This window comes from Xyrauchen texanus, chromosome 3, assembly GCF_025860055.1.
Source record: "Xyrauchen texanus isolate HMW12.3.18 chromosome 3, RBS_HiC_50CHRs, whole genome shotgun sequence".
NCBI classification, from domain to species: Eukaryota; Metazoa; Chordata; class Actinopteri; order Cypriniformes; family Catostomidae; genus Xyrauchen; species Xyrauchen texanus.
In genome coordinates, this window is record NC_068278.1 from 10635843 (window position 1) to 10645065 (window position 9223).

Consider the following 9223-nt stretch of genomic DNA (forward strand, 5'->3'; position numbering starts at 1 on the left):
CTTCATTGATATTTCTATAATCCACACAGAACAAGGCCAAGCTGACATTCTTTGGAATCAGCACCACTGGGCTGGCCCAATCACTGTGGGATTCTTCTATTACCCCCATATCTAACAAGGCCTTTAATTCTTCCCGAACCACTTTTTTGTGCTTGGGTAATTGGTAGGGACGACTGCATACCACTACCCCTGGGGTTGTTTTGATATGGGGCTCTATGAGATTCATATGTCAGGGAAGAGGAAAGAACACGTCAGAGAATTCTCCTTGCAACCTGGCAACCTCCGTGACTTGTGACGGTGAGATGTGGTCTCCGCAAGTGACCAGGGTGACTCCATCGGTGGCTTTTAAGTTCACCTCTGGTCCAAGCTCCTCCCTCTCAGAAACCACCATCACCAAAGTCACGGGGACTGCCTCTTTCCATGGTTTTAGGAGACTGAGGTGGTAAATATGATGTTCCCCACCTCTATCTGTTCGTTTAACCTCATAATCGATTTCCCTGGCTCACTGTGTGACCTCAATGGGCCCTTGCCTTTTGGTGAGTAATTTAGAGCTTGATGTGGGGAGCAATACAAGAACTTTATTTAGAACTTTGACGTTCTTGAGCCTGGAGCAAATTCTTTTGTGTTAATTGCCCCAGGGTGTGGAGTTTTTCTCTCAGGTCAAGAATGTATTGAATTTAGTTTTTTGCTGTTTAAAGGTCCCTCCTCCCAATTTTCCTGTAGGATGTTGAGCATGCAGCGCGGCCGATGCCCGTACAATAATTCAAATGGGGAGAACACCGTGGAGGCTTGCGTTACCTCACGTACTACAAATAATAGGGGCTCGAGCCACTTAGAGCCACTTACAATTTAGAGTATCTTCACGCATGAACTTACGAATCTTATTCTTTAGTGTCTGATGAAATCGTTCGACCAAGCCGTACATTTGGTGGTTGTAAATGCTAGTCCGAATCGTTTTAATATAAATGACGTGTTCTGATCAGTGAGGATTTATTTTGGAATCCCCACTGATTCTGAAGAGTGCTTCCATAACACTACGTGTTGAGATGTTGCACAGAGGCACTGCTTCTGCATATGTGAACACAAAGTGATGCCCGCATCCAGTGATGCTGGTCGGTGGCACTGGACCCACTCCGCTGTCGCTTTTGGTAGCCGGGCGATGAACAGATCCAGTACCACCAGATAGAGTATCTCCTTGGCATCGCAATCTTCATCCAGCATCCACCTTCGGCAGGAGTCACGGAGCTGTTGGGAAAATGCAAACAGGCGGCCATGCTCACCAAGCATTAGTGACAGGAAGTGCTGGTGATAGAGCTCTGGGCTACGGCCGACCCGCAGCAAGATGACTCTTTTCAGATCCTTGTACACCAGGAGGTTGTTGACATAAAGTTGATGGGCCACAAGTTGGGCTTCCCCAGACAGCAGCAGCAGTAGGCGGACAAACCACTGGTTGTTTAGCCACTTCCACGCCTTGGCCATCTGCTCAAACAGCTCGATGTAAGCCTCTGGGTCATCTCTCGGTCCCATCTTGGTGAGCTTGTCCATAGTCATGGCTTGGGTCACGGTGGAAGAACCCTCCTGTTGCACTAAGCTCTGTAACACCTGCTGGACCTCTGCTTGGGCCTGGACCAGCACCTGGAATCACTGCTCCCTTTCTAGTTCATGGCACTGGACCCACTCCACTGTCCCTTTCGACAGCCGTGCGATGAAATGCTCCAGTACCACCAGATCGAGTATCTCCTCGGCATCGCAATCTTCAGCCAGAATCCGCCTTCGGCAGGCGTCATAGAGCTGTTAGGAGAGGCGAACAGGCGGCCGTGCTCACCAAGCGTCAGCAAGTTGTGATGCTGCTCTGGGCTACGGCCGACCTGCTGCAAGAGGGCTCTTTTCAGATCGTCATTGATGGGTCTTGAGTTGGGCTTCCCAAGACATCAGCGGCCACTGGGTGTTGGGCCACTTTCATGCCTCTGCCATCTGCTCAAATAGCTCGATGTAGGCCTTCGGGTCATATATCGGTCCCATCTTGTTGAGCATGATTGTAGTCACAGCTTGGGTCATGGTGGAAGACCCCTCCTGGGGTACTAAGCTCTGTAACACCTGCCAGACCTCTGTTCGAGCCTGGACCAGTGCCTAGAATTCCTCCAATTTCCGATCGCATGCTTATTCCCTTAAAATCTGCTCTGGCAAAATAACAGCTGTTCCAACTGCCCTTAGCATTATCTAATTTCAAATGGATCGCCAAAAATGCATTTTAAAATTAAGATAACGAAATTGTAAAAAACATGTACAAAAAACATGAAAGAACAGCTCTCGCCCATTTATGTGCTTTATTGGCACCATTGCAAAGGAAAAAAAATTATAAAAACATCTGATAATAATAAATAACAGCGGGTAGGGAGATGTGGGTGAGGTTTTATTTCATTTTATTATTATCTTTGTCTCCTTCTACCCAATACCTTGCTCTTCTCTTTCAATAAACAGGAAAGAATGGCACACTACCTTTTTACGCATATATGCTTTAATTTGCAATGTAAAAAATATATAAAGCAGATGTGAACAATTTTTTATTTTATTTTCTAATATTTATGTCTCTTGCTACTCAAATCTTGCTCTCCTCTTTCAACAAAGATGAAAGAATGGTTTGTGCCCATTTTTCTATTTGCTAAAGGAAACATTTAAGAAAAACAGATTAAAATATTAAAGACAGAAGGTATAGGGAGAAGTTTTATTATATTGTAATTATTTTTTATCTTCTGCTTCCTAATACCTTGCCCTCCTCTTGCGCTCTCTCTATATTTCATTGGCTGTGGTTCATTGCCATATCTCGCTCATTGGGACAGTACACACACACTTGACGACAGGACATCTAGATATTAGGCAGTTTTGAAAACAGTCGTATTGTCTGGGAGTCGTCTCGGCCTGTCTCAGTAGTGCGCACACAACAAGACACACAATCGAGAGATCCGAGACATCAAGTGCCTAGTGTCCACTAGGCATCAGGATTCATACCCCAGTCCTTTGCATTGCAAGTGCAGAGTGTAGTTGATCTACTGCAAAATTGTGTCATGCATAACAAGCTTGTAAATTTTGTTGTTTATTTCATGAATACGTTAAAATATATGTGACGAGGAGGAAGGATTAGCCCTCCTCCTCGTCACAGTATACCTAACAAGTCAAAAGGTGTTTTTTAATGTCATAAGATACCATTTTGTGAGGAACAGGGCGAAAAGTACGTTTATGGACTGATAATATGCCGTTTACTCGTGATTTGAGCAAAAGGGAATAAAAGTAATCGTTGTTGTAGTGCCTCTAGTGTTCATTTCAGCAGGAAACTGCCATGATATGTACAACGAGCCACTTAAAAATAATTTTGCAAAAATATAAATACAGTAACATGGTTCTATAAGACCAGTTTGGTCAATTTAAATACTTAGAGGGGTTGGTAAAATCCTTATCCCTCAGTATGAGTAAAAATAATCGTGATGCTTGACTAAGGAAAAAACACTAATAAAAGCCTCCAGTTTGACAGATTGACTTGAACTAGATTAAATTGAGCAACATCTTACCACATGCAATGTGATGCAATTTCAGCTGAACAATAAGTGCATACCATGTGTTCATATTTGACATATTGCTGAAGTATAGCTTGCGTCTTCTGGATAGAAGTTCTATTTCTGCTCTCGAGCATGATAGGAACCTATTGCACTTTTGTTTTTCACACTCTCGTTGGATTTAAATGTACGCTGTAGGTAGGCAGAAGGTCTTTCTACGCCTACTCTGTGAGTGTCTAATCTACCTTTTAAAAATGTACTTTGCAGCAAACCGGGCCCCCTAAACCATTAATCTGACCCATTTGCTAACTCCACCACTGCAGCAAAAATCTCTTTGACTCTGTCCTTTCAATTTGCCTCCCATTCACCAATTCTCCCACTTATGTGAGCAAGCTGAGAATTCTCACAGAGTCTATTCCATAATGCCCAGTGACATAAGAGAAACATGTGAAATGCTTCACCCACCAACGCTTATTTAAACTAAACTGGAAACGACAGAAAGAAACTCTTTCCTGTAAAGCAACTCTCTTCTCCTCAATACTGCTTTAATTAGTATTTACATGCATGCTAAAGCATCCATAAGTTCCCTAAATCATGCATGTCAATGTTCTTCCTCACAGGCATTAAGAAACCATCTTCACTTGTCTCATATTTCATCATAAGTATGCTCTTCACTTAAACTGTTGTCTACTTGGTAACCAAATACATTAACTTTATATTAGTGTCAAAACTGTTGGTCATGGAGGAAATGAAATTAGTGTCAAAATGGATAAAAATCATTTTTAAATAATACAGAAATGGCTTATGTTTATTTCTCTCTTTATGATTTTATCATAGGTACATTTTTGTATACTTTTTTGGTAACACTTTACGTCAAAATTCCCTTTGTTTAGCATTTATAAAGAGGTTCATTAATGACTAATAACATTGATATGCAGTTATAACAACATGAATAAAAAAATGTGACTTTCATGCAATCCCTGACAAATAGTGAGCATTTTAACCAATATGTTATAAATGCTTCATAAACACACTTATTCATACTTATATGAATCAAAACCACAAATTCCATAATTCATGATTTATGACACAATGCTGCTAAAACAGACTAATATAGTGAGATTAAAAGGAGGGAATATGTAAGTTTTCTACAGTCTTCTTTGTGTTATATTTTACTGTACCGCATGTGTTGTCACTTTTCTTGTCACATTAATGTCAAAAGAATGGTGCTACTCCAAGTGGTGTCCCAACTTACCTATTCCTAGTTACCTAAAATCCTCTACAAAAAACTCGTCAAATCTTCACGCTCATTAACGGTATATATCACAGAAAGCGTGATGATCATTAAGCCACACAGAACTTTATGTACATAGGTTTCTAATGTTGGCAACTCCTTAAAGGGGTCATGACATGCCTTTTTTGTATTATTTTTATATTTTCATTGAGGTTCACATATGGTATTTGTAAGGTCCCCCCCATAAAAATCATTTTCCACCCTCATTCTTACCCTCTGTCGGAAATGCTCAGTTTTGTTGCTGCTTCTCCTTTAAGACTTGACAGTAAACACTGTTCTGATTGGCTCTCTGCTCTTGACTGACCTGCCCTCTCCTTGCCATCTCACTGCTCACCGCTACTGGGTGGGGCTACGGAAGTGATTAAAGGTATGGTAGGCATTTATGTGGTGTAGTAGAGGCAGTCAGATGCAAATGTCTACCACAGTGTGATATCACAATGTCGAGGAAGTAGAGAACGAGTCTTTTTTGTAGGTTGTTTTCAACAGTTGTTCTTTTTGCACTGAGGAAATTTTGAGTTACAGTATGTTTTTATAGTACAATGACCTCTTATATGTCATGACCCCTTTAATAAATTCTGCATCTGCCCACTTTGCATTATGGTACATTTTCACAGGTTCCTAATGTTGAATAAGTGTTATTAAGCATTTATAACACGTGAGGAAAAATGGCAATACTTTGCAGGTATGGCATGAAAGTCTACCTCTTATTCGTGATGGTATACTACATATCAATTATTTATAATAATTTGTAACTGGCTTATTTGTCATTACTGAACCCTTTTAGAAGCCCTTAACAAAGGGAACCTTAATGTAAAGTGTTACCAATTGATTTTCATAGAACAAAAGTAGCAAAAATAAATGACCACAACATGGTAAAACTATTTTTAATAAAAATCAACCCCTGGGACATAAGAGTGGTCGAAGTTGAAAAAACACACTCAAATGATGGCATCTTAGTCACAAAACTCCACAGCATACAATTGAACCAATAGTGTACTTTGATCCAAATATCACTATTGCTATGCATGGGAAGGTACTGTGTTGTATTTGAAAAGACTTGTTGGAAGAAGACAGCCTGGTTAGAACTCTGACTGATGAATCTTCTGTTTGCTGTGCTGCCCAACAGTTTTCACTTAGAATTGAGATTGGAGAACGAGAATTTGCATCTTTGATTGATTTAAATAACCGTGGCCACCATGATTTAAATACATGTAATGCCTAAACTCCTCCTAATCCTGTACGAAGGGATTGAAAGAGAAGCTGCACACACTATCTGTTTGTTTCTCCAACTTTAGCAGCCTGTTTGCTTTAAGGGATAGTTCACCCAAAAATGAAAATTCAGTCAACATTTACTCACCCTTATGTTGTTTCAAAACCCGTATGACTTACATTCATATATGTAGGAACTCTTTCATATTTCAACAGTTTCTCATAGACTGGAAGGAGATTAAATGGAGAACAAATGTTTCAGATGAGATCTTAACAATGCCTCACACTGTTCTCAAAAAAGAAATAAGAGATTTCATTATGACCTCAAACACTTCTCATTAAATTCTTCCAAGACCAAACGATCTGAGCTATGCTATCCACATTGATTTGATAGCTCTATACACTCGCCGTATGTCCACATTTGTCTCATTTGTTTCTGTTTTTATCTATGGATATTTAGTATAAACATCTAAGACGCCGAAAGCTATAAAAGAGCAACCTCTAAAATTCTCCTCTGAGAAGGATTCATGTTTTATCACAAGTAGAGAACAACAACTAAAAAATAAAATCAAATAGAAGCTAAAGTTTAAAATGAACCCCCTAAAGACTAGCCTTAAGCCAAGATTTATATTGCCCTCTGTTTCAACTTTCTATATTTTTTGCTTTTAATCACACTTCACTTGCCCTCTGACCTGTAATTTTAAAAGAGTGATTGTAACCACACTCTCACAGCGCACAGATCAAACAGATCAGTAACTTATTTTTAGTGTTCAGTCTTATGCACTGGGGCTGATGCAGTAAATTAATGCAAAAGCTACAGTAAATAAGCAACAACAAGTTATAAATGCTGTATATCACATCCATGGACAATAAATCGTTTCTTATGCAAGATAATGCCAAAAAAACAAATACGATCCTTTTTATATTTTACTTTTAGAATGGTAAACTTTGTTGTTTGTTGGCGAATGTCATTTATTTAGGTATTTCAATTTGCATAGAGTGCTGCAGTTATAACTGCAATGTAGATTCAGTTTTTCAACTTTACAAGTTTCCTGTAAACTTTAGTAAAGCCATTATAGGTATATTTTACTTCAGTGAACTAAGCAGACAGTGATATTAAAAAACACATGCTTGTTCCCAACTACTTTTACTAACTTGCAAATTAACCTTGTACAGCTGATATTTTGTAATATATTTTTGTTTTCTTGGAGCTGCTTTTCAGAACCATAGAGATAGAAAAATATTTAATGAATGAATGAATTAATTCATTCTCTGTAGTGAATTATTTATGCATTAAAAAAGGACAGTAAGCCCAGCGTTTTATTTCAAACTTGTAGACTGTTTTCTCAGCAGCTTCACTACATGATAATATAAATTGTCAGCAAACATATTGACATTTTTAATGTTGTATTTTAGTTGACTAAAGTATCCATTTTAAAGGTATAGTTCTCTCAAAAATGAATATTAAGTAATTGTTTACTCACCCTTGTGTTGTTATAACATATATGAATTTCTCTCTTTTTCTTAACACAAAAGATTTTGTGCTCAGTGATTTCGTACAATGGCATTTCATGGTGACCACCTCTTAAAGCTTCATAAGAATACAAAAGTATAATTCAGAAGTCTAATAAATTATTATATGTATTATTTAGTGAAAATGTTCATTGACTGTTGATCTCTTGTGCACGTTCACATGGTCCCCTCTTACTAAACTAAACTGTGGAGCGGAGGGGGGCGGGGCCGGGTCGGAATATCGCGAATGTAACACAGTTAAAGGATGGGCAAGGAGGAGGCGAGAACCGGCTTGTCAACATAAATGATAATTTAATTAAACTCAAAACACACAAACATCAATACCCACATACATGACGGACATGCCCGTAATTCTCTCTCTCTCGAACCATCGTCACCGGCCGCCTTTATCCCTTGCGCGCCTCATCGGGCCGATTGAGGACCGGGCGCGCGATATTCCGACCCGGCCCCACCCCCCTCCGCTCCACATAAACTTACTAAAGATTTGTGAACAGTTTGTAGTCAAAGACTTTATGCATTTCTATGCCCAGCCTTTTTTTTCCAAAAGTTTTTGGACTAGTGGCAGTTCACAGCAGACAGATTTACCCCCGGGATGCCGAAAATAGAAAACAAACGATAAATAAAACGTCGCTCGTCACTGCTGGTTAGGGTAAAAACTCTGATTAACATAGGAAAGTTACCTTTTATCATGTTTTGTTTGCCATCAGGTTAGGACATGGTACTGAGTCTGCCTGTACTAGCCTCTTCTTTTAAAAGTTAAAAACAAAAATAAGGCTGGACATAGAAATGCATCAATTCTTTGAATACAAACTCTTCATACATGTTTAGTAAGTTCTGTTCTCTGTTTTGTGTGCAGCTGTGTTGTGTTCTGTTGTCGCTATCGCTGTGGCGGACCTGTTTTTAAATAAAAAAAACAAAGTTTTGCTTGAATGGCCCAATGTCGTGTGGGGGCTGCGTGAACTGTTGCTCTCATGCCCTTTCATTAATATGCACAGAAGACCAATAATCAGAAAATATCAAACCTTATCGTATGTTTTCATAACAATCATGAGTCTCATGGAATAATTTATTAGACTTCTGAATTATACTTTTGCATTCTTTGGAAGCTTGAAAAGGTGGTCACTATAAACTGCCATTGTATGACATCACTGAGCACAACATACCTCATATAACAACACGGGTGAGTAAACAATTACTGAATTTTTATTTTTGGGTGAAGTAATCCTTTAAGCATATTAATGATATATTTTTAAATACAACCAAAAAGAAAAGTTATATTTGAATTGAACAAAATAGTAACAAGAAGTAATTTCGACAAATGCAAATAAGTTGAAAAGGTATCATCAGTATTCTGATTAAATATTGTGCTTCCAAGAAGTAACCACTTATCTCTAATTATTTATTTCATCCATCAATTTAAATGTCCTGTCATGCTTTAATGCAATACAAGCCTGTTCGGGCTGATAGATGGGAACATAATGTACTGTGCATGTACCAAGTGGATCTGGCACACATAAACGGGTTCCCTGCATTTGTACAAATCAACATATGTGTACATAATCAAATCAAAAAAGTGCCTCAGGCTCACATGACTCCTGCATGTACTGGTTACCTTTCAAATGTTGGTATGAAAAAC